Consider the following 24207-nt stretch of genomic DNA (forward strand, 5'->3'; position numbering starts at 1 on the left):
TAACTCCTCCATGCGGCTCATTTCTTATGCAGCCGATGGAGCGAGTAGGGCCGCAGATACAGGAGTGGCTTTAAGGCATCAATCCTGGATGCGGCTTTGTAATTTTGCAGACCCCTTCAAGGCGTCCTTCACAAACTCTCCTTTTGATGGTTCGACCTTGTTCGGACCTCAAGTGAAAGACACCTTGACTAGATCGAACAAGATGGCAAGACTCTTTCTGCCATAGGAGTCCGTTTCTCCACCCCTTCAAGACCTTACCCAAATGGTCAGAAGGGAGGGAAAATGTGGTTCTGCAAATCTCAAGGAGTCACGCCTGACGCACGAGGTCAGTTTACCCCCAGAGGCAGAGGGGGTAACAACAACAGACGCCGCCCTAGGGGCAGAGGGGGTCCGCAGAATCAGGGTAGCAGGGAGCCTCTCTGACAAACCCTTCCAGCATCCCTGAGATGTTGCCTGATTGTCCACCTTCGGAGGCAGTCGGGGGAAGATTATCGCTGTACCCAAAAGCCTGGCTTTCCCTTTCTCAAGACAAATGGGTACAGTCGATCATATCCGAGGGTTACAAAATTCCCTTTATTCAAACCCCAGTTCAGCAAAAGGGAACCCTTCCAGACGTTCCACCCGGTCTAAGGGAACTAGCAGTACCAGAGATATCAAAACTGCTAGCAAAAAGAGCCATCCAGCCAGTCCCAGCAGACCAAATAGGATCCGGAATCTACTCAAGGTTCTTTTTAGTACCAAAAAAGACAGGGGACTGGAGACCAATATTAGATCTCAGCAAACTAAACAAGTTTGTAAAGAAAACAAGATTCCGGATGGTCACGTTTCAGTCCATTCTACCCTTTCTGGGCAAGGACAATTGGATGTGCTCGGTAGACCTTCAGGATGCGTACTATCACATAAAAATTCACAGGCGCTCCAGAAGGTTTCTCCGCTTTCGGCTGGGGACCAGTTACTTCCAATTCAGAGCCCTGCCATTTGGACTCACTACAACCCCCAGAGTGTTCACCAAATATATGGCAGCAGTTACGGCTCACCTAAGACGTCAAGGATTCCAGGTGTTTCCATATCTAGATGACTGGCTCCTCACTGCCACCACCAGGCATCAACTTCTCCAAGCCAGAGATTACACCATTCACATTTCCAGAGGGCTAGGGATTTCTATAAATTTCGAAAAATCTGCCTTGTCGCCCTGTCAATCTATTACCTTTATAGGTGCCAAATTGGACACCGTACAACTTTCAGCAAAGTTAACAGATCAAAGGATCTTGGATATTCAAAACCACATCCATGCGATTCTTCACAACGACAAAATTCAGGCCAGATTTGCTCTGAAAGTATTGGGTCTTATGGCGGCAGCCATAACACTTCTTCCCCTTGCCCGCTTTTACATGCGTCTCCTACAATGGATGCTGTTCGCCCAATGGTCCTTTCAACGACTTCCCATGCGTCACAGGATCATAATAACTCCAATTTGCAAAAGGCATCTGGCCTGGTGGATATGGTCCCCTCAAGTCCATCAGGGCAGACCCTTTGTTCCTCTCGCCCCGGTCGCCACGGTTACATCGGACGCCTCCCTGATCGGGTGGGGGGGGGCATTATCAGGGCAGGATGGTCCATGGCACTTGGCAACCTTTCGAATGTCACCTGCACATAAATGTCCTGGAGATGAGAGCAGTGCTTTTAACGTTGCAAGCCCTCCACGACTCTCTTCCCCTGGGAACTATTGCAGTCCAAAACGGACAATATGTCCGTAATGTGGTATATCAACAAACAAGGTGGAACCAAGTCCTATCCACTGTGTCGAGAGGCACTCAGACTTTGGCAGTGGGCAATCTCTTCTCAGCGGTTTCTGATAGCAACGCATATCCCCGGGAAATCCAACATCACAGCGGACAGGTTGAGCAGAGCTATTCTCATGCCTCACAAGTGGTCTCTCAAACAATCTGTGACGGAAGAGATTTTTCAGAAGTGGGGCCTTCCTTGCTGCGATCTTTTTGCTACCCCTCAAAACAGCAAATGCCCCGACTTCTTCTCTCTCTTCCCCCTTCCAGGCCATCCCCCCAGATACGCTCTAATCCAAGATTGGCCCCGGGGACTTCTATATGCCTTTCCCTCTAATACCACAAGTAATTCAGAAAGCAACCGCCTTGAGAACCAAGATGATTCTCATTGCCCCTTATTGGCCTCGACAGATATGGTTTCCGTTCCTACATCATTATCTTTTGGTACAGCCATGGCATCTGGACCCGGTTCCAGATCTTCTGACCCACAAGTCGGGGCAGCTGCACCAATCCATACCTTCGCTCAGCCTCACTGCTTGGTTGCTCCACTTCCATCCCTAGCCAGGTTTCCTATGATTTCTAATCCCGTTCGGGATATCATAGTAGCTTCCCTTAAATCTTCCACCAGAAGGATTTACACTAGTAAATGGCAACGTTTCTCCTTCTGGGCAAAAGCTAGGAACATAGATCCCTTTACTGCTCCGATTCATTCGGTCTTGGACTTCCTAGCCAAGATTTTTCATTCAGGATCTTCTTCCTCCACAGTAAAAGTTCAGCTGGCAGCCATTTCAAATTTTCATATCGGCTTGTTGGACCACAACATCATGTCACATAAACTTTGCAAGGCATTTCTTAGAGGTATATTTTTACTTAAACCTCTGATTAGAGACCCCCCACCACAGTGGGATCTAAATTTAATTTTAACATCCTTGATTCTTCCCCCTTTCGAACCTGCGGCTACCTGTTCATTGAAATTTCTTTCTTGGAAGACACTCTTTCTAGTCGCCATTACTTCTGCCAGGAGAGTATCTGAGCTTCATGCCCTCTGCATTCGTCCTCCCTACTTAATCTTCCACAAAGACAGAGTTTCTCTAAGGACTAATCCGTCTTTCTTACCCAAAGTGGCATCGCAGACAAACTTAAACCAATCTATTGATCTTCCAGTTTTTTTTCCCCAAATTATTCTAATGGAGCGGAACAAAAACTACATTATCTCGATGTTCACCGCCAACTCAGATATTATCTGGACAGAAGCAAACATTTTAGGAAATCCGATCAACTGTTTTTATCCTATGCAGAGAACATGAAAGACCTTCCAGTATCCAAGGTAACCCTATCTAGATGGCTGTCTTCTGTGATTACAAGCATTTATCAGCTCAGAGGTAAAGAGTTGATTTCTAGGCCAAAAGCCCATTCTACCAGAGCACTAGCTACATCTACAGCTTTTCAGGCTAGACTTCCAATAGACACTATTTGTGCAGCAGCCACATGGGCCTCTCCTCATACCTTTGTTTCGCATTACAAATTAGACTTGGCCTCCAGAGACAGAGCAAATTTTGGTTCCACCGTTCTCAAGAGTCTGTTCCATTGAGCCACCCAGGATAGAGCTGCTAGGGACGCGGTCCCATCCAGCAAGAATGAAGGCGAGATTGACAACTTAACATTGAGAAGTTATGTACCTACCATAACGTTCCATGTTAGTTGTCTTCTCTCGCCTTCTTTCTTGCATCCCGCCCACCATCCCCCTAGCCTGGTCAGACCGAGAAGACTGTTCCTCTTCCTTGAAGAGTCTTGATCCAATTTTCCAGCTAATCAGCTTACTAGTGTCACTAGATCAGGTTGGTCTTTTTCGGGGGATTATTATTATTATTACCTCTTCCTCCTCCTCTCCAGTTGGAGGAATATATTGCATAATTTCCTTAGCTACCAAACGAGATCTGGGTAGTCATCGCCTTGCATTATGGGATATAGGGTTGCCTCGAGCCGGTAAAATTAACTCTCGAGCTTTAGTAAGTGGCCGAGTCGGAGCTGAAGATCGGCTCCGAACCCATCCAGCAAGAAAGAAGGCAAGAGAAGACAACTAACATGGAACGTTATGGTAGGTACATAACTTCTCATTTTTCAACCTGCTGGCTTTCTTCAGAAAATGGGAAATGAGAGGTACTGGGGAAAAGGCATACAACAGACCCGAGGCCCAATCATGAAGGAGAGCATCTCTCTGTGACTCCTCCGGCGGGGGGACACGACAAAGTAGCTGCTGAACTTGTTGTTCAGAGGGGTGCAAAGAGACTGCAGCAGGGCTGGCCCTATTGGTGGAATATCCTTTCAATCAACAAAGGAATGAGAGACCACTCATGAGGCAGTAGGATGTTCCTGCTCAATTTTTCTGCAATCACATTGGCGCACCCCAGAATATGCATTGCAATTTGATAGTGGCCAGATGAAATTGCCCATTGCCACACCCTGAGTCCTTCTCGACAATGAGGGTAAGACCTGGTTCCTCCCTGCTTGTTGATGTGCTAAACAACTGACATGTTGTCTGTTTGGATCACAATTGTTCCCGAGGAGAGTGTTTATTGGAATGCTTGCAACGCCAAAAGCACTGACCTCATCTCGAGAACACTGATGTGCAAATTGGCCTCTAACTGGGACCAAGTGCCTTGGAACCTCTTTCCTACATAATGTCCCCCCCCCCCTATCTGGGATGCGTCCGTGCTTACTATGGCTTGGGGTTGAGGAGGGACAAAGGGTCAGCCTGACAAAATTTCTTTGGAGTAAAGCCACCAACTCAAGTCTTTCTTGCACAGATTGATGATCGATACCTGATGGGACGTTATGGCTGATTCAGTAAAGACCATTGTGACACCAAGAGCCTTTGCAGAATGTGCATGGGAAATCTTGCAAGGGGAACTAAAGCGATGGTGGCTGCCATTGATCCTAGAGTTTGTAACAGTCTTGCAGTCACTTTTTTTGCTGCAAATAATCTGTGTGTCTTGCAATTTTATTCTTTGAAGTCTTTCTGTGATACCGGTGTTCGTGTTCAGCACTGCTCCTATAAGTTCATAGGTTCATACTAGGCTATCTGCCCTAGGGCATTTATAAGCCCAGCCAGAGTGTGTTTGGCTTTCGCCACCCATTTTAAATTAATTTGCTATGCGTTTTTTGAGGTTAGTATACTGTGCCTCTGTCTAACAGTGACACAGAAGTGATACCCGGGGTAAACCTAAGATCTCCCATCCACTCATCAAGATTCCTCTTGAAGAGAGTCAATGTGGGACTCTGCCTAACCTGGACTTGGATTTTATTCCAGAGTGAAGGGAGCCTCTGGGTTATGAATCTGTCCCTCCAGCATGTCCTATTTATTTCAGTGCTGAGGTTTAAGTCTCTCGAGCGCGTAGCTCGATGGGATTTGGATTTTCTGAGGTGCAGCATGTCCATTAATTCTGGATTGGACATGGCTTTATACGTCAGGCACAGATCGCCTCTGAGCAGGCGGTATGTCACTGAGTAGAGCTGGAGTTTCTTTAACCGGGCAGCATATGGCATCTGTTTGAGCCCTTTGATCCTCTTGGTGAGGTACTTTTGGGGTCTTTCCAGTTGCTGCAGGTGTCTGGTAAGGTACATCCCAAAAGGGGCACTGTACTCAATTATGGGCCTGATGAGGGATGAGTAAAGAGGTACGATGACCTCCCCTGATCTAGATGTGAATCCCTTCATGATTAGGTGGGCTATATAAAATGTTTTTCTAACCACTTTGGCCACGTGGTTGTCAAATGAGAGATTGCTATCAACTTGGGTCCCCAGGTCCCTAATGACTTCTTCTGTACTTAATGGATTACCACCTATGTGGTAATTTGTGGGCACTTTGTTTTTGCCAAAGGGGATGACTATACACTTTTTGGCGTTTAGCTTGAGGCCATGGCTCTGGCACCAGTTATCTGTTTCTATGAGGCCCTTTTGGAGGATGCTTGTGTCGGCTGGAGAGTTGATTATGGCACCCAGTTTGCAGTCATCTGCGAACTTGGTCAGCCACAGTCCTTCTGTGTTGGCCTATACCGCCGAGAAATATATACCGAACAAGAGAGGTCCCAGGACTGAGCCTTGTGGGACGCCACTTGTAACTGGTTTGGAGTCTGACATGGCTCCAGCAATTCTAACCATGTGGGTTCTGTCCTTGAGCCAGTTTGCAACCCATCTAGTGACATAGGGGTTTATATTTCAGCTGGTGAGCTTATCTATAACGCCCGAGTGGGGTATTGTATCGAAGGCTTTTGCGAGGTCCAGGTAGGCTGTGTGGACCACCTTCCCCTCGTCAATAGCCTTGGTGACTGTTTCAAAGAAATCAACCAGGTTTAAGAGGCAGGATCTGCCCATAACAAAGCCAAACTGGGTAGGATCCAGTGTCTGTAGGTCCCCAGTATCTTTATTTATGAGGTCCATGATGATCCTTTCCATAGCTTTGCAGACCAAGCTAGTCAGGCTTATGGGGCGATAGTTTCCAGGATCCGTTGAGGCACCACCTTTGTGGAGAGGGACCACTGTTGCTGTACGCCACTCTTTGGGTACATATCCTGTAGTAAGGCTAAGATTGAACAGTAGTTTTATGTTTGGGTTTAGCTCTTCTTGGAGTTCATGTAGGGCAGCCGGGACACCATCTGGTCCCATTGATGCTGTGTTTTTTGCTTTGGAGAGGGCGGCTCTTACCTGAGCATCTGAGATGTCAGGGGGGCAGCACTCTGTTGGGATAGATATTTGCCCTTTTGGTGGGGAGACGGGGGGAGAAGTTTGCACTGAACCTGTCAGCTAGGATGTTGGCAATGTCTGTGGGCTCTGTGTATTTTTTGTCATTTTGGACTAATTCTGAGCATATCTGGGAATTCCCACCCAGGTTCCTAACATAACTAAAGAAAGCCTTGTGATTATCCTTAGTGACCTGTGCAATTTTTCTCTCGAAGCTGGCCTTAGATGATTTTATGAGTGCCCGTAGTTTCTTGCTAATACTGATCAGAGATGCCTTCCCTTTTTGGGATTTTGCTCTATCATGTAGTAGCTTCCTCCTTCTATTGTATAGTTTGTTTATGGCTGGCGTTCACCAGACAGGACGTCTGCCTTTGGAGGATTGGGTCTTGGTTTTATTTGGGATTGCATGATCCATGCATTCCTGAAGGTGTTCATAGAATGCGTTTATAAAGGATTCTGCGGTCTGGGCCGTATTTTCCACAGGCCCGGGGGCTTTGAAGGATTCCGCCTCGGTTTTGAGGCGTGTGAAATTTGCTTTAGAGAAGTTTTTCACTGTGGTTTTCTGGGCAGGGGGTGGGGTTGGGATGTGAATATCCAGTGAGATTAGTTTATGGTCTGATCTTACCAGTGAGGGATACACTTCTGGTCTGGAGCACATGTTGGTGATGATCAGGTCCAGTATGTTTTCCCCTCTTGTGGGAGTGGTAACAAGTTGTTCCATAGCATTTGAGTTTATAAATTCTAGGAACCTTTGGGCTAGGGTGTTGGAGCTAGAGTAATGCTCCCAGTCTATGTTTGGGTAGTTGAAGTCACCCAATATAATGGTGTTTGGAGAGACCTTCATATTTTCCAGTATTCTCAGGAAGGCCAAGTGGGGTTCCTGTGTTTGGGAGGGTGGTCTGTAGCAGGCTATAAACTGGAAGGCAGTTTTACCCACAGTTAGTTGCACATGGATAGTCTCTGATGCTTCGTGCTGTGCCACCAACCTGGAGGTGTGGGTATCTTTGAAGAATATTGATACTCCCCCTCCTTTTGTGGTTCGGTCCAAGTTTTGGGGCCGAAAAGTATGGTATGAGGTATAACCTGGTAGTTCTAACTGCTGTGTTGACTCTAGATGGAATTTTTCGTAATTTACAGTGATTCCCAGCAAGGAGCAAGCTTGAAGAATGTACTTCCTTGCCTGCAACAGTAGATGCTGGAGGGTGCAATAATAAACCAGTTGTCTACGTATGGAAATATGAGTAATCCTTGCAGTCTGAAGTGAGCTGCTACCACTGCCATGCATTTGGTAACATCCTGGGGGCTGTGGTGAGTCCAAAAAGCAGGGCTTTGAACAGATAATGACTGGCTTTAAGCCAGAAGCACAGGAATCCTCTGGAGCACTTGTTCATTTTTATGTGATAATATGCATCCTGAAGATCTAATGAGCACATCCAATCGTCTTTTCCTAAGAACGGAGTATAGACTGAATTATAACCATTCAGAATTTAGTTTGTTGAACTGACTTGTTCAACACACAGATTCAAAATCAGTCTCCAGTCCCCTGTTTTTATTTTTTTTTTTTTTGCACTAAAAAGAATCTTGAGTAAACTCTGGATCCTATTTGGTCTGGTGGGACTGCTTGGATGCCCCTTTTTCAAGCAGTTTTTGAATTTCTAAGACTGCTGCCTCCCTGTGACTGGGAGGAACATCTAGGATTCTTTTTGGTTGTCTGGGTTGTTTTGAAAATGGGATATTGTAACCTCTGGTTATAATCTTCTGCACCCAATTGTCCTTTGTTATATTTAGCCAGGCAGACAGGTGTAAGGATAATCTTCCCCCAACTGCCTCCAGAGGATAGTAATTGGGCCTCCATTCAGGAGCACTGATAGGAGTTACCAGGGAATGAATCCCTGAAAGCCTGATTTTGTGGGCCACCTCTGCCTTAAGCATGGTGTCTTCCACTGTAACTTCCCCCCTCTGCTCCGGGGGAAGTTGTTGCCATGCGAATTCCGGAAAGCTCCTTGGGACTTTTTGAACCATAAATTCCCACTCCTTTGATTTCTGGAGTAAGACTGTTAAGGAGTGGAAAAGCAGATGCCCACGGCAGAAAGGATCTTTCTATCCTTCTCACATCTGGCAAGGGTCTCTAACTTTGGGACCAAAAAGGGATGTTCTGTCAAAAGCAGCATTGACTAAAGAAGACTTGAATGACTCTGCAAACTTACATAAGCACATTAAGGCAGGTCTCCTCATGGCTACGAAAGAAGCCTCTGCTCTAGTCATCCCTTCAGCTGCGTGTGAAATCAGTCTCGTGGACGAATTACATATACATTCAAAGGTTGCTAGCTAGGAAGCTATTTTATCCCTCAGCTACAGCTCCTGTCAGAATATCTGATAGCTCCTTTATCAGGTTTCATTGGAGTCCCATAAAATGTGCCATGAAGTTCAAGGACCTCAGCACAAAGGTCAATGAAGAGTATACACGATTCAAATTGATCTATCATCCTACACTCTTTGTTAGGAGGATGGATAGGACTTTCATCAGCAAGTTCCTTTTTAGTGGCTGCTGCAACCACCATGGCATCTACTGGTATCCCTTTAGCTCAATGGTGGTGATCCTCAGGAGCTGACAAAATACGGTCTGTTCTTTTGGGGATTGGCTCAATGGAATCCGGTATCTTCCAAGATAGCTGTGCAATCAATTTAATTAGATTGTCAGCAGGCGGAGAGATCTAAGAGGTAGATGGTTGGGCACAGAAAGCTTGGAGGTATACCAATTCCTCAGAGGAAGGCTGATTGTAAGCTCAGCCACCCCTTTGTTTCAGAATTTCTAAAATGTCTCCAAATGAGACATCTTCCAGGGGTGACCTTGGGGAACCTTCCCCTTCATCAAAATCAGTATCTTCTGTGTAAGACTCTTCAGGGGAGTCCAAGTGCTTCCTCTTGCACTTCCTCTTCAAGGGCACCTCCTCGGTGGGATGGGTCAGAGAGGTGTCTGACGAGGACATAACCACCGTGTTTGACTCTTGAGGTTTCTGTGCTTGCTGTCCCAGGGCAGAGGCTGGAGGTAGCTCTTGGCGAGGGGGAGGACAGGGATGTTGGCCTAAAGAGAGTGGTATCAACTGTGACCCCACAGTGGACAAGGTCCTCTACACTGGCCTGGAAAGCCCCCCCCCCCCCCCGTACAGGAATGGGAGCCCAGAACTGAGATAGACTCTCTCTGAAACATGGTCACACCCTGCACCGAGGAAGTCACCTCCAAAGATGAAGCCGGAGTTGAGCTCATGTGCTACGCCCTGAGGAGGAGGAACAGCTCTGACACTGGAGTGGATCCACACTCCCAAGAATCGACAATGAATATTTGAACCCAAGAGGTCTCCAGATCCGACAGAACTGAAGAGCTCACTGTAATTAACTGTACCGGAGATGAAGATCTAACTGGCACAAAGTCAAAACTGCAATTGTCAGAGCAGAGAACTCCAAAGGCTCAGTTGGAGTCAGAGGAGGAAAAAAACAGGTGAAAAGACAGGTAAGGTTTCAGAGGCAGGGAGGCTAGAAACTAACAAAGCAGCGAACCTCTTTGCTGCCAGAAGCTATTCCACTAGTCTTAAAACATCAGACTCCATGAGGCTCTTGGTGGAATGGACCAAAAAGACCAATGACTATCTAGGTTTTTCCAAGAAAGGGCTTGGAGGTTTGGTCTAGAAAAGGGTTTACAGATGGGAAGTATCTTGTGTAGAGCCTGTCTGTAAAAGATAATTCCTTCAGTTCCAACAGAGATGGAGTCGAGGAGTGAAGAGGCACTGAAGTCTGTGCCAAAATAGTTGGTGCAGAGACTGGCACAGATGGCACCGTGTATTTAAGCAATTTCTTGTCAGGTTCCGTGAGAACTATGGGAACTGGGAAGTTTTATGTCATCTTAGTTAATGGTGCTGATGGGACTGTCAGAACCAACCGGCTCCTCTTCTTACATCCATCATGTTTCGACGAAGAAGGAGGAGGGGCGCTAATATCAGTTTTAGACTTTGACGAGGCATACCTTCTTCTACAAAGTCAAACTTAATAAGGCTCTTCAAAATCAACTTATTTTTTTCTTTCCACAAGGGCCCAGTGACTGAAGCCATGACAAATAGCACAGTCTTCTGAAAGGTGCACTGGGCCCAAGCAATAGACACATAGAGAGTGTCCATCAGAAGTTGGCAATTTCCTGTCAGACTTCTGGCATCTTTTGAAGCCAGAAGTACCCTTAGCCTTCTCTGCCATATAAGAAGACACACACAGACAGAAAGAAGCAAAGGTAAGATAAGTTTTAACTTAATGTTTGTTTTTAATATATCTAGGCAGAAGGAAATGTGCCAACAATGGTACAGAAGGTTTACCTTAGTGGTAAATAGGAAAGTTAGACAAAAAAAGTGCCAATAATGGTATGGAAGGTTTACCATGAAGGTAAATAAAGAGAAGAGAAAGTGAAAGAAAGAGGGACTACTAACAACGGTATCTGGAAGAAAAACACAAAGTGTTAAGGAAGGAGGAGCTGTGTAAGTGAAATAAAGATAAAGACCAACTAATAAAGGTCCTGAAAGAAAAAAACACTTACAGTTTTAGATGAAATGAGTTAGCTTGAGAGCTGACAGGAAAAACACATTGGCACCAAAAGCGGCAAACGAGATCTGAGGTAATCCTGAGAGGAGCCTTATGGGTAAAGCTAAGCTCGACAGTTTTTGGAAGGCACGAGCTGGAATAATGTCGGAGTCGGTTCCGAGATATGGAACTGACCCCATAGTCATGAATTAAGTGAAGACTGACAACATCAGATTATGGGATTCTACCCATGACAATTTGGACATAGAGAAGCTCAAGCACATTGTCCTGTTTGACCACTCGAGGTATGTTTGTTTTTGCTACAGATCAAGACACCTCTTCAGTCCCTGACTGAGCACTAGCTGGTCTAAATGCATTAAAGGCATTCTATCTTTCTATTGCTGGGGTACCCTACACAGCTTTAAACAATGTTTCAGCAACTGCACAAATGTCTGTATTCTCCATGGTGAAGAGAGCTTGGAGGGAGTAAAATTTTTTTTGTTGTTTAGATTCCTAGCAATGAGCAGTAACACCTTGGGTTGATTTTGCTAAGTTGGAAGGTTTGACAATTTGGCATTGACTAAAAAAAGGCAATATGGGGAGGACAAGACCGTGGTGGTGGTGCTGCGGTAGCGTTGTCGCCTCACAGTAAGACGTTGTCCTGTTCGATTCTCAGCTAGAGCGTCTTCTGTGTGGAGACATGCGTGAATGGGCGTACCTTCGTTGAAGGTTGTGCATCAGGGCCGGCAACTCAGTACGTAAAAATATTCTGCCAATCATTAGCGGACCAGAGTTCCGCTGTGGTGACCCCTAACCGGGAAAAGCCGAAAGAAACAACAACAATTTATTTACCTAATATTTAAAAGCATAAGGGGAGGACATGTGCAGACCATCCTTAGCAAAGCAATGTGGTCCGCTGACCATATTCTTCCAGGCTGACAGATATTGTACTCCCTTTGAATTACTTCAGAAGCTAAGCCAATTATTAAAGTCTATCATCTTCTGTTCATATAGTAGCATCATCCTTGGTGAAGGTAGAATGTTGCTCAGTGCTAGGCTCATACCAGCCTGGGACACAGTCCAAGAGCTCCATATCATCTCTCTTCATATAGTCCAGGGAGGTACATCTCAGGTCATTTACATCCATATGGATCTAAGACAGAGTCATATTGGTACCTGTGGTTCAATGACCAGTGTGTGTAAGTGACTTGACAAATCCTGGCCCCTGAGAGTCAACTAGCCATGATTTTCTCCTTGTTCAGCCAAGTGAGTGGGACATCCATGTGTCTCAAAATGAATTTCCTGAGACTAGAAAAATGAGTAGTTTGTTGGCTCACCTTATAAGCTTTGCAGTTGAAGATCCACAGATTGTAATTGTATGCGTGGTGTTGGGTGTTGTTTCACGTAGAGAGATTTTGAGGCTGCTGAGAATAATTGATGTGGTTCAACTGTCTGGGAGATCTCTGGAGTTTAGGAAGACTGTTTTTTAGTGCCTCAGTATATGTTGGCCTAAGTGGCAGATACAAACTATGCATGTTAGGTGTAGTGTGTGTGGTATTGACAACCTGATTTTTATTTTGAGTGCTTGCAAGCAAAGGTCTTGCCTCCAGTGACAGAAGATAAATCTCTTGCATGCTGTATTCGTTTCCTTAAGGATTATTCAACGGCTTACAAACCCTGGTCTGTTCAGAAGATGCAAATCTCCAGAAAATGCTGAATAAAGGAAAGGACCGTTAAAAGCCTCTAATAAAAATTATTTAAAATAAGATAAGCACTTTTGTTTTGTTTCACCATAAAACGTCATCAGATAAACCCCAAAGAAGTAAGGCCAAGAATTTATGAAGACATCACTCCTCAGCAGCCAATCAGTGTCAAAATTGAGCCAGCGGTCCCTTACAGGCAAACTTGCATTATCTTCTTAAAGCCTTTAATTTTAACAGACTGGAAATGGAGATACATTCATTAGTACCTGGCCAAACATCAGCTTGAAACATCAGTTGCCAAAATTCTTCCCTTCTTTTTAGGGATCAGTGCCATGGGCCTTCTCTATTCCCTTGGCGGATCTGCTCAACAACCACAAAATAAAAATAATAGTCATGGTCATGGAATTCTGTTACATATTTAGCCAGGGTGTTCGTAATTTTGCCTTTTTGTACATCATAAAGATGTTCATACACCCTTTCTTTTAAGGCATGTTCAGTCTTTCCAATATAAAATGATGGACGTACCTGGCAAACAGCAGCATAAACCACGCCTTTGCTGTTGCAATCAAATTTTCCTCTAACCCAAACTTGTTTTTTATCAAAAAAAAGTCACCCACTTGGATCCATTTACAGAACGAACATTGCCCACATTTAGTCATTCTACAAACCTTACTGGTTACATTGTAATTAAGCATTGTACCTTCTAATATCTTCTTTATATTATTTCCTCTTCTGAAAATCAACAAAGGGCATTCTGGAAGTAGTTGTAGTTCCCTGTTTTCTTTAAATAAATCCCAATTCTTCTTAAGTATCCATCTTATAGTGTGATGTTCTTGGTTAAAGTCGGTAATAAAAGCCCTCCAAGTAGGGTACACTGTGGATACATTTCAAACACAAGCACTTTACAAATACCGTTTCAACACAAACGTCTGCACAAATCAGTTTGAAATATGCATGAAATACAGTTCTAATAAATTTGTAAAACAAGCAACTTGTACAAATCAGATCGATATTCACAAATGGCATATAATTATTTACAAAATTCCAGCTAGCTCTGCTGGCAATACCTCCTTTTGTCACAACATTAATAAGAGAAACAACCTTTAAAGATTGGAAAAAAAAGTTTAATTCTAAAGCTAAACGTAAAAGTTGCACAGAGTTGTTATGGTAAAATCACATGGGGATGTGATTCTGCTATGAAAGCTGAGTGAATAGTTAAGGGTGTATAAAGAAAATAATAAGAAAGATTACTTGTTATTATGTGCAAAAAGATAGTAACAAGCAGAAAATGAATACGTGGAGCAAGTGGAAGAACTATATGTGGTTATAAAAGACAGATTACAATGTTATAAGGAACTAGGAAAAAATGAAGAAGTGGCTGAAAAACAGATATCTATCTACTATATATCTATCGATATATATATATATATATATATATATATATATATATATATATATACATGGATTCCTATTACAAGAACGAAAGTTCACTACTTCGAACTTGTAATAGGAAGCCTCACTTCTGCGAAAGTTCACTTTAACGAAAGTGAACTTTTGCGTAAGTGCACATCACCGAAAACAACACAGCACAGTGGAGGACATAAAAAACAAGCTAGGTCCTCCACTATGGCGTGATAGTCACAGAACTTAGGGTTAGGGCACGGGTTTGGGAAAGGGGATAGTTAGTAAAGCTATCCCCTTACCCTAACCCATGCCCTAACCCTAAGGTTCGTGACTACCGCACCATAGTGGAGGACATTGCTATTTCCTTCACTGCACTGCAGTCGTCACAGACCTTAGGGTTAGGGCACGGGTCATGGTAAGGGGATAGCCCTACAGGCTATCCCCATTACTATGACCCATGCCCTAACCCTAAGGTCCGTGAGTACTGCACGTAAGTTCAGTACAACACCCGTTCATTGTATTGAACTTCGCATAAGTGCACTTTCGATTAAGTGCACTTTCGCTGCAGTGAGCATTCCATGCACTATTTCGAATTAGTGAAAATTCGATCTAGTGTATGGAACCCATGTGTATATGTATATATATATATATATGTATATATATATATATGTATGTACACACACACACACACACACGTGTGTATACATTTTTATATATATATATATATATATATATATATATATATATATATATATATATATATATATATATATATATATATACATACACACACACGCATAGAGAGAGAGAGTCAATGAGAAAACAAAGGGTTAATCCATTATTAGGGAGAATGTCACAAAGAGATGGTGTGTGGATCAAGAAGCTGATGGATGAGGGGAGATTTATGTGAAACAGGAGGAAAAGAAACAAAAATAGGCAGAAGAGCATCTACAAAGATTACATGGTGAAAAAAGACAATAGAGAAAATGAGGTTATAAAGCAGGCGATTGGAGACTGATAATTCAATATAGGAAAGAGTATTTGAGAAAAGTTTATTTACACAAATTTAATTTCTTATCACAAGAGTAAATGATCACTGTGGCAGTAGCTTTTACTATATGGGTTATAACCATGGCAGGATATAATCCATATAGTTAAGTTTACTGCAGTAGTTATCAACATGATGAACATCTAGAAGTGTACAAATCAATAGAAGAAGAGAGTGTATTACAGATGGCTAAAGAAAAGGAAGCACCAGGTATAGACAGTTTCATATATGGATACTATAAATCCCCAGCAGAAGAGAAATTTAAAAAGTTTTCATGGAAACATTACAGTAGTGGTGGGCAGAGACAGAGTGGATGAACAGTGCTTACTTGATTAGAGTTACAGCTGAAAAAAGAGAAAAGAGAAGGAATAATTGGAGAGACATTCTTCATAGCAAATACGGACTACAAAATATTGAGAAAAAAAATTACAAATGAGTTTGGGGACTCTGACTAAAATATATGTTGTTTATGGAATGTCTGAAAAAAAATACACAAGAACTGCTACTGCTGATAACCATAACAGAAATAGCAGAAGTAATAAAGAAAGTACAGTTGTGCAAGCAATTTGAGCATCTACTGTTATGGTAAGTTTATCATTGCTACTGTAGCCTAAGATATACGGGTTATATTCACCATAGAATATAACAGCCGGTCAGCTTCCAAAGCTTCAGGGTACCTTCCACATGCCAAAACCATTAACTCAAGCTGAGCTGACAAAAAGTCAGGTATGGGTGCCAAGCCCTTCACAGATTTTATGCTAACAGAGATAGGGAGGCTAAGTCCTGAGAGTACAATGCTAGGAAAAGAAAAAAAAAATACATGTCCACACCATGGCAAAAGAATCAACCAAAAATAAGGGGGAATGGAAGGAGGAGAGTAGCTATAGCTACTGCAGCAATGATCACTTATCTGTTATCATGAGTTTGCTTATACAACCGTACTATGTTCCTCATTATCACTGCTGCAGTACCAAAGCTATATGGGTAAATAACCATAGCTTAGAAGAATTTGGAGGAGAAAGAAAGGTCCAGGAGCCCATGGAACACGGTCCTAACAAAGCCTGTCCAAGACCCTGAGAATGAATCAAGTTTATAGTGTTTTGTAAATATGTATACACAGAGGACCAAGCCGTTATTTGAAGAATGCTTCTAGAATCCAACTCTTTCCAAAAAGCCATAGATGAAGCCAAGACCCTACCAGAGTGAGCATTAACTCTGCCTAATACTTCCTTTTTTTGTGGTGGGAATTATCTTGAGACAATCATTTGAAAAAAGATAACTTCGACTCATAACTTCACAATAAAAAAATAACCGATATCAAAAGTTTTGAAATATTTTTTTCTGTCAAGATAGTAACCGAGTTGTTTGTGGATATCCAAGGTTTGAAGAATCCTTTATCCCCCATTTTTAGGTTCTGTGAAGAAGACAGGGAGAGGGATAGCTTGGCTTGAAGTAAATGTGGATACTACTCTAAGCATAAAAGGATTAGTTCTCAAAGAAATCCTCTCCTACTGGAAATGATATAAGACTGACCCACCATAACAACTTGTACCTCAATTACTCTTCTTTCAGAAGCCAGAGCAATGAGCAACACTGTTTTCCAAAATAATTACCTCAGGTCAGCCTGATGAGCTGGTTCAAATTAGTATTACTAACACAATTAAGATCCCATGGAGGAGACATGGGTATTCTATTTGGCTCCTTATGCATAACCCCCTTCAAAAACATTTTTACATGACAGTGCACTGAAGTGTGTGTGTGTGTGTGTGTGTGTGTGTGGGGGGGGTCCATGGGCAGACAATGTGAAAAGGCTGGCAAATTAACCTCGATAAAGCAGTAAGGCCACAGAATAGGAACACACACAAATACTATAACACCTGAGAAACTCTAGCATGAGTGCTGGTTCTTTTATTGGCACCAGCTAGAAAACATTTTCCATTCATTAATATATGACTTTATAGTACCAGGCTTTCTTGTCTCCATTAATATTTACTGTACACGTACTCAGAAATCAGGTACCTAAAGGTGTTAAAATCCTGTCTAAGCAGTCAACTGGAGTTGTTTGGGGTCAGGATGTATCAAACACCCCTGACCTTGTCTGAGTAAATGCAATCTGAGAAGAAGCTTGTGGCAGATTGCCTCTGGACATTTCCAGAAAAAGGGAGAACTACTGATTGGGTCAGATGGCAGTCATCACAGTGATATTTGGGAAGACCTTCTGAATCTTCAGAAGTACCCTTGAAATCAGTGGAAAGGCATACAGGAGCATTCCAGTCCAAGGAAAGGAAAAGCCATCTGTGTTCCAGACCTTCTTGCATGGAGTCCTGGAAAATAATTTTGAAAGGTTAACTGTTAAAGTGATGTGGCAAAAAGATCTACTTGAGGTGTTTCCCCACAGATGGTCAAATCTTGGCCTGCCCTGATCATGTTCAGCTGGTCTGCTACACAATTCTACTCTAACGGGATATAAGATGCCCACAATGTGAGACTGTGGAATAAAGCTGCATTCCACACTAACACAGCTATTTTGCACAGGGGGTAAGAAATCACTTCTCCCTTGCTTGTTTGTGCATCACGTCTGTGGTGTTTTCTGTAAAGGTTTGAAGAGGTCCTGAGGACCACATATAAATCAGAGGTGAAAGCATTTATTAGAGCTAGCACTTCTTTCATGTTTGTGTGTTTTGGTCTGCCTTTTTTGGTCCAAAGACCTTGCACTTTTATGCTCACTGGTACTGCTCATCAAGCAAAGTCTGAAGGGTTTTCTGTGACTGAATGTGTTGGAGCATAAAGGAAGAATTGGATACCTGGATTCTTTGAAATTTAATGTCTCTTCCTCACAATCTTCTTTTTCACTAATCCTAACATTGGAATTTGAAAAGACAATGGTTGTAGATGCAGGGAACATAGAGCTTTGAGATGCCATTACATCTTTCTCACGTGGAGTCCTGCAAAAGGTATGTTGAAAAACCATGGAAGCCATGAGGCCCAGCATCCAAAGGAACTTCCTTGCAGAGATGGGAGCCTGAGTGGAAACCACAGAAATAGATCTAAATAGAGATCTATTTTTCTTGTTGAAAAAAATGCTCTTTGTACTGAGTGTCTAGCAGGCGCCCCAGAAAAACAATCCTGTGAGACAAAGTCAGAAAAGACTTCTGAATGTTTTCTTAGAATCCAAGTCTGTAGGAAATCCGTTACCCAACAAGAGACTCCTGAAGCTTTCAAAAATACTCTGCAAAGAAAAGCAAGCAGTTTAAATAGGAAAATGTCAATACTCTGCAGCCTGCAGTGGGCTATCACAGGAGCCAGACACTTTGTGAAAACACACTGAGCACTGGATAGCTCAAAGGGCAATGCATATAACTGATAATGCAATGCAGATGCATAAAACCTTAAGAAATTAACAAAATCTTAATGAGAAGGAATGTGATGACATACAAATGATTTAAATCCAAAGTCACTAAGAAACTCAGAGAAAGAAAGAAAGAAAGAAAGAAAGAAAGAAAGAAAGAAAGAAAGAAAGAAAGAAAGAAAGAAAGAAAGAAAGAAAAAGAAAGAGGTAACAAGTTCTGAAATTAAAGCATTCAGTACTTGAGTGCTATCACTAACTGACAAAAGAAGGAAAGAACCAGAACTGGTCTCCAAGAATCTTCTTTCTTCAGCACCGGAAAAATGTTTGAATAAAATCCTTCTCCTGACAGAGGAGGAGGAACAGCTTCCATTATCCTCTCAGACAGCATGTGCTGTAGACAAGAGGAAGGTGAAGAATTTAACAGATGAGGAGAAATCCCCTGAGAGGAAGAGATAAGCCTCCACCCATTTGTGCCCTACAATGGATCACATTCAGGACCCATCTATCTGAAACAATCTGTTGCCAAAGAGAAAAAATGGAAATTCAGACTTTTGGGAGGATTGAGGGATTGCCAGGGTGTGAGGGGACAAGTTCCCTCATATAGTCATTCTGACTTATTGAACTGCCCTTTGTTCTAGGACGTTCTTGCTTTCTTTTTGGAACCTCCCTGCTACTGCTTTTTAAACATCTGTTTAACAGCATTAACTGGGAAAACTACTCATCTACCAACTCCTTCGCTAAACGCTTTCTGGAATTCATAAATTCCAATGCCCTGGATCAACTTATCCACACTCGCAACAGGACATGCTGGAGGAATAGATTCTTGTCCCAGATACTTCCCATACTCTGGAACAAGCTACTCATCTATGTCAAGCAAAGTTCCTCATTAGCACTCTTCAAGAAAAATCTTGATGAGTGGATGGGAAATAGGAAATACACCCCGGGGATCACGTCTATGGCTCTGCTCGACAGGGGCACAGGAAAATAACTTTCTTGGGTGGCGTAAGCCAGGGAACCTTGTTAGCTAGGTTTACTTAGGCCCTTGGGCCGATAGCCTAGCACCTTATCTATGACTGTATTTTGCTTTTTGCTAAAATTAGCTGAAGAAGCAAAGAACCCCTTGGAAAACTTGGAGAAAGAGGGCTGAAAAATCTGAGAGATTCCTTAATTCAGCTTTCCTCTCATATCACACGTTTTGATTACTTCTGCATCAGAATGCTTAAAATCTAGCTCTCTGTCTATGGGATAATTCCAAATTTCATATGTGATATCCCCTAGGAGGTTCTGAGAATGCTGCAAGGCAAACCTCCTCAAAACAGTTCCATTGGCAGCAGCCCTGGAAATAGCATTCAGAGTCACAGACACATTTTAAACAATGAGTAGTGACTTGAGAAAGTAAATAAATTACAGTTGTACAGATAAACTTACCATAACAGTAGATGTTCTTATGATCACTGCTGCAATAGTCTAAGTTATATGGGTTATACCCTGCATAGAATATAACAGCCAGCCAGTTTCCAAAGCTCCAGGCACCTTCTTTATGGACAAACCATAAGGCTGCTCAAGCTGAGCTGAATAAAAAGGCAGGTATGGGCTTCAAGCCCTTTAGAGCTTTCATGTAAGTTGAAACACAGAGGCTGTGCCCTGAGAGAACATTGCTAGAGACAACAAAAATACAAATGCCCACACCATAGTACAAAAATATACACTAAAAACAAGGGGGATGGAGGGAGGAAGCAGCTACAGTAGCAGTGATGAGCATCTACTGTTATTTATTTTATTTATTTATATTTGTTGTCCGGGAGTGTCCGACTGCACGTAGGTCCATTTTCAGCGGAGGCCCGGGGGGAAAAGCTCCACAGTTAAAATAAACAGACAGTAGTTACACTGGATTACATAGCGATTAACAATTTACATAGCAATTACTTACAACATACTAAGAAACTCAGAGAAAGAAAGAAAGAAAGAAAGAAAGAAAAAAAGTTATGATAATTTTACTTACACAACTGTAATGCATTCTTCACATTCATCACTGCTGCAGTAGCCTAAACTGTATGGATAGATTACTATAGCTTAGAACAGGGAGGTGGGAGGAAGGGGATTATGAAAGCTGGACTTGGACCTGAAGAAGGAATCTAGATTGTAATGCTTTATAAAAGTATGTACAGAGGACAACGTTGTTGCTTCTAATGTGTGCCCTTTCCAAAAAGCTATAGATGAAGCCAAGACACTGCTAGAATGTACCCTGTCACTGCCTGGAATAGCAAAGGTAATGGCTTAAGATAGCCATTGGGAAATAGTCTGCTTTGACCCAGGATGTCCCTTCGTATTACCTTCGTAAGAAATTAACTGACTGGAATTGCTCAAAGATTATATTCTGTCAAGACATCGCTGGAGTTAAAGTATAAAGTATACTTTCTCCCTCGTTTTGGGGTTCAGCAAATCAAAAGTAATCCAGACAGCTGGAGTCAGGTCTGGTATCCCACCTGGAATGAGGAGGATGACAGGACTAATGAGAAGCAGCGTATAAAGGATTTGACCAGATGAAAAGCACTTTATCTAGCACATCTATAGGACTCCCTTTCTGATGCCTCCCTGCAAATGAGAAAAAGACATTGTTGAAATGTAAAAAAGTTTATTCAATTAATTTGGTGGACGGACATGTGTTCTTGTTCTAAGGTGATTTTATCTGATTTAATCCTTTATTTTGAGTTTGAGTCTCACAAGGGATAACTGGCTAGGCTTAAAATGGCTCATAAGGGCAGTTAGCTTAGTACCAATCTATGAATCTATATTCTCTTTCATTTTGGTGTTGAGGGAAAACACAGGGAGATGGATAGTTTGGCTTAAACTAAACTTGGATAACACTTCAGGCATAAAAGGAGGATTAGTTTTCAAAGAAACCCTGTCTCTGTGGAAAATGAGATACAGCTGACGCACCATAACAGCTTGCAACTCAGATACTCTTCTTGCACAGGTCACAGCAATCAGTGAAACAGTTCTCCATGTTAAGAACGTCAAGTCAGCCAGGTGAGCTGGTTCAAATGGAGTAAGTATTAACTTTTCTAACACAAAATTAAGATCTCAAGGAGGAGACACCAGTTTTATTTGAGGTCCCTCATGCAATATTCCTTTCTAAAACATTTCAACATTAGAATACCTTGAAAGAGGTGAATCCATGGGCAGACATGCTGAAATGGCCAACAACTGAACCTTGATCGAGCAGTAAGACTAGATAGGATAGCAACATTATGTTATGTTGTTGGCACCAACAAGAAAACATTTTACATTTACTAATATATGATTTTCTAGTAGCAGGCTTTCTTGCCTCCTTAGTACCTGCTGCACATCCTCAGTAAACAGGTGCATAAAAGATATTAATTATCATCCATGCAGTCGGTTCAAGTTGTTTGCGGCCAGGATGTATTTTGTGTGAGTAGATCCAGTCTGTCAAGAAGCTTGTGGTAATTGCCACTGACCAATTCCAAAAGAATGGTGAACAATTGCTGTCTGGGCCAGAAGAGAGTCTCCATACTGATCTTAGGGGGATTCCTTCTGAATCTTAAGTACCACCATGGATATTAGTCAAAAGGGTGGAAAGGAATACAGTAACATTCCTGTCCAAGGAAAAGAAAAGGAATCTGCTTCCAGGCCTTCTTGCATGGAGTTTTGGTGCAAATTTTTTTTCCAGCTGATTGTTCAGAGAGTAGGCAAAAGGTCAACTTGAACTCCTAACAGATGTATCAAATCTTAGAAGGCCCCCTGATTTAAATTTCCATTCATTATGGTCTGTCTTTGTCCTGCTCAGAATGTCTGCCACATACTCTAACAGAATGTAGGAAGCCTGCAGAGTGGCACTGAGATTGTACTGTAAGGCTATAGCCTATCTCTGTATAGGGGTAAGACCTGGTTCCCCTTTGGTTATGTACCACATTAATGTGGTATTGTCCATAACAACTTGAAGTGGTCCTGGGGACCAAAGGTGATTCATAGAGTTCAATGTCTTGATAAGGACAAGAATCTCTTTTATATTCAAGTACTTGTGTCTATCTTTGTTGTCCCAGATACCTTACACTTCTATTCCCCTTGGAACTGCTCCCCAAGCAAAGTCTTAAGCATCTGTAGTGACTGACTGCTTTGGAGCAGGAGGGAAGAAGTGGATATAAGGATTTAAGGATATTTGATGTCAACATCAACTGACTTCTCTGGGATTCTCCAAAATCCCAGACATGGAATCAGAAAAGATAATGGGTGCTGGCACTGGGACCAAAGAGACTTCAGATGCCATGGTATCTCCCTCATGGAGTTTTGCCAAGGGTATCATGAAAACCATTGATGCCATGAGACCTAGAATCCTAAGGTAATCCCACACAGTCCCACACAGTGAAACTCTGGAATAGATCTAAATGTAGATTTACCTATTTCTGTACAAGAAATGCTCTTTGTACAGAGGTGTCTAGCAAAAACTCCAGGAACACAATCCTGTAAGAGGAAGTCAAAAAAGACTTTTCAATGTTCTCTTGGAATGCTAACCTACATAACCGATCTCTCACTCAAGTGGGAGATTCCTGACACTTTGAAAAAGACTATAAAAGATATGTAAACCATCTGAATATTGAAGAATTTTGTAATAATTGTCTAATAATTGCTACCAGACTGTTTTCTAGTAATTGATTTTTTGCCAGCCACCAGAATTGACCTCATCAAGACCTTACTGTGGCTAGACAATTTTGATCCTGTATCCCAGTTAAAAAAATAATAATTTCCTCGCCCAGTATTCCAGACAGTACTCTGTGGGGAATTTCTAAAGTTTGCCAACTCATTACATTCCAAGAGCATGTGCTCCAAGGTATCTCTTTCTTGCCCATTACACACCCAACATTTGCAGTCTAGCCAAGGAAAAATTATTTGGAGTCTGCTTGGAGTATAAAAGTACCTATGCAAAACACTTCCAGGCAGAAGTCCTACGTCTCTTAGATTTAGTTGCATATTTGGGAGCCATACACGTCTGACTGTTTCATTATGAATTGCTTATTTAATCTCTCTTCCCAATCTTTTCTGCCCTCTTCTGATCGAGTCCTATAGTTATAGTGCAATATTTTACATACTCTACTAATGGTCCCCTTTAACTGTATCTTCAGTTCAATATTCTACTAAAAACTCAACTGGTGCAGGCCTTTCATTTAGGATTCCCCTATACCTTTCCCTGTGCCTATACTCTGATATCAACTCTGACAGGGAAGAAAATCTCTAGTCTACAGTCCAAATGTCTTCTTAGACTCTTCTCATTCGATTACCTTTTCCTCTGTAATTATCTGTTCCCATATACCTTAGTTCATTTGCTAGCTTCCTCCACTAAATTCTAGCCCCCCTTGCCTATTCTATGCACCACTAATTGCAGTCATCCCTATAGGCAGAATCTCCTTTCTTCATTCCCATGTGGGCTTATTTCTTAGTATACTTTCTGCTACTTTATGAATATAATATTCTGCATGACTGTTGTTCTACTAAAGGATCTGCATCCAAAATCACACTCTTTCCTTATTTCTTAAATTACCCTTCTACTTCATCACTATACTTTTCCACTTTCAATTGTAGCTTTCTGCCTGTGTTATG

Source organism: Protopterus annectens, chromosome 12.part0 (genome assembly GCF_019279795.1).
Source record: "Protopterus annectens isolate FY-2018-M chromosome 12.part0, PAN1.0, whole genome shotgun sequence".
Taxonomy (NCBI): domain Eukaryota; kingdom Metazoa; phylum Chordata; order Ceratodontiformes; family Protopteridae; genus Protopterus; species Protopterus annectens.